The sequence below is a fragment of the Anopheles darlingi genome, chromosome 3 (assembly GCF_943734745.1).
Source record: "Anopheles darlingi chromosome 3, idAnoDarlMG_H_01, whole genome shotgun sequence".
Taxonomy (NCBI): domain Eukaryota; kingdom Metazoa; phylum Arthropoda; class Insecta; order Diptera; family Culicidae; genus Anopheles; species Anopheles darlingi.
In genome coordinates this window covers 26166609-26169437 of record NC_064875.1, presented here as the reverse complement: position 1 = coordinate 26169437, position 2829 = coordinate 26166609, and positions in this window count along the sequence as shown.

Sequence of the window (2829 nt, the reverse complement as noted above, 5' to 3'; positions counted from 1 at the left end):
ACATGTTAAATATAAACTCTTAGCACTAGAAACGGAAACGTAAAAATGGATCATAATTTTCCCTTAGGGCAGTGTAAGTGCATTGCTTCGGTCAGTAGACTTTGTTGCCTTCAGTCGTCAAACATTTTTAAGACTCTTTAAACAAACGTAGCCTTTGGAAACCCGTGTTTCGCCTCATTATATTACATCTGATATAAATTGTGTTCTATATATTCCATTAACCCAATTGAAATAACTTGAGATTGAAATAACTGACTTACACGAATGAATGTATCAATTCTCTATTATTGCTTGAATTAACAAATTAATGAAGTATTCTATATTCACCTAATGTAGGCTATGTAGACAGAAAATTTAATTTATCTATATCACATGCATAGCTCAAAGTATTCCATCCACTAAGAAGAAGAAGAAGAAGAAGACGAAGAAGAAAAAGAAGAAAAAGAAAAAGGTGGAATGCATCTGTTCCAAGTCTCATCCACTACCAACCGAAACGGAGTCTGCTGGCTTCTGCGGAAACAATCATCTCATCAACCGCCTGCCGGTCCTTCCGCCATACTGTTACCACCGAAAACAGTGAATAATGACCGGCGAGGTGGGAAAGTAATACCTGCGGCATCGCGGTGTGATCAGCGATGGCACCCTCTCGTCCCGGACCCCACAATTATCTAATGATAGTCCCCCCCCATCGTTCCAGTAGTGAGCAGCTTCATCTTAACTAGTCCCGGGGGATGCATAATTTTCCGAGCCCGAATCGATTGGCGGTCCGATTCACCATCGACAGAAACTGCAATTTGCACACCCCCTGGCCATCCCCAAAAACCGATCCCCCACCACACGACGAACGTGAAACAATCATCATAAAGGAAGTGAACTGTCAAACCACTGCTTCCCCCCCACAAACACCGACAACGAACACGTTTTACCGCGCGTGACGGTCCCCCAAAATGGGAGAGTTACTTCGACAGCCGCTACCAAAAGTCAAAAGTTCGGGAACTATCAAACGATGATAATTAGTCCCGAAGGAAGGGCGAAAGGAGGGAAGTCACCGGAACCCGGCAGGAGGCGTTGCACTCGGCGCTGCACTGCTGCTAATGGTTATTGGTGTGCCAACTTCGATGCCGCGGATGTTAATTAGAGAAATGAATTGATAATGATGGCCGCACGATAAGATTAAGACGGAAGTGAACGGATAAGATCTGAAATGAATTTTCGCAAAGTGCAGATGTCACTATAGAAGATGGTGGCTTTTCGATTTCGCCGCTACTCCGACGCTACTCTGGCGACGATCCACGAGCTGAACTCATAGAGCACCGCTCCGGAGATTGGCCCCGGAATTGGCCCGGGATCGATCGCAACCGAAATCAAGAATCCGCCGGTTGGCCAAAGGCAGTTTCGCGCACAAAGTTCCGTGACATTCCACGGTGGCGCGTCAACCCCGAAAAGCCTCCGGATTTGCCACGGTGATGTCACGCTCGAGTGGAGAACTTTCTCACACAAATCGAAGGCGGCGACGGCGGCGATCGCATTCTACAGAAATCGTGACCGTCCCGGCGAATGGCCGAATCCGTTGTATTATAATTTTATAAATGCTCAATAAAACACAATAAACCAATCAATAATCAATTGCATGCATTGCATGGCGGTGAACTGAGGCTTGGCATCTCTTCGTTCGGTTGCTGCCTTGCCGTCCGTTGGGGGTGGGGTGGGGCACAACAGACGACGAACGACGCCCGGTCTGTCTGGGGCGGCATATTGAAATGACAAAAAATCGTGAATTTCAAGAGAAATATGATTCAGACGGTACGATAACGGTGGATGAAGGAGTCGGCCTGAAGCTTGATCCGGGAGAGACGATGTTAGAATAGACGATGTTTCGTGCCGTTGCTGTTGCTGCTGTTCGTATTCGGTGCACTTTGCGAGACGCAATTGAAGGTGGTCAAAATGAAGAGTTAAATAGAAAAAAAAAAGATTTCTGATGAATAAAACGTTTTCATATAGCGAATCCGAATAATCCACTATGGAGGGGATTATCTGAGCATATGTGAGCTAGAAATGGGTTTTTTAAGCATCTTTTTAAGAATATTTGGTAAGTGTTAGGTAGGGGAGTAGTATTTGTTAAAAGATACACCCATAGCAATAATTTCAGATAAACGTGTCTTCATAAATGCATATTTTTCGGGGTCCTTCGTAACGCCATGCTGAATGATCTGAGGTATACATAGACAACACCAATTGCCATTGATATTTTCCTAGCTACCCTTGTTAAGTTTTTGTTATTTTCTCGATTTTTTAATATTTGGAAGCATTTTGTTTTTAAACCATCATTTTGGTTTGCTTAAAACATTCTTTTATGTAATTATTTAAAAAAAAGTATCACAAAATGTTATGCAAATTTAAAAGGGCACCTGGTAAATAGTGTGTTGATAAAGTTTTCAAAATATCAAGAGGTTCAAGTAAGCAATTTTAATGCCATTGCATTGATGCGCCATGCCAATAAAATTAATTTAATGCCATTGCATTGCGATTGATAGCATTGAAGAAAGATCCTTTAATGCCGCGAACAGCACAAGACGCAACTTTTCAAAAATCAATATCTTTGACAGTTTAATTTCAATTGGCCCAACATTTTTACGGAGCAAGAATCTTGAAAGGATCAGTATTAATGAAAAAATGTATAAAATAAATGTCACTAAACACACCTAAACCCTCGTAGAAATACAGGAGTCTGAGTAGAAGTAATCTCTTCTAGAGTAATTGAGTAAATGAGGAAAGGTTTATTACTGAGTATAAGTATAGCAAAACGTATTAGAAATAAAGCAGATGTTG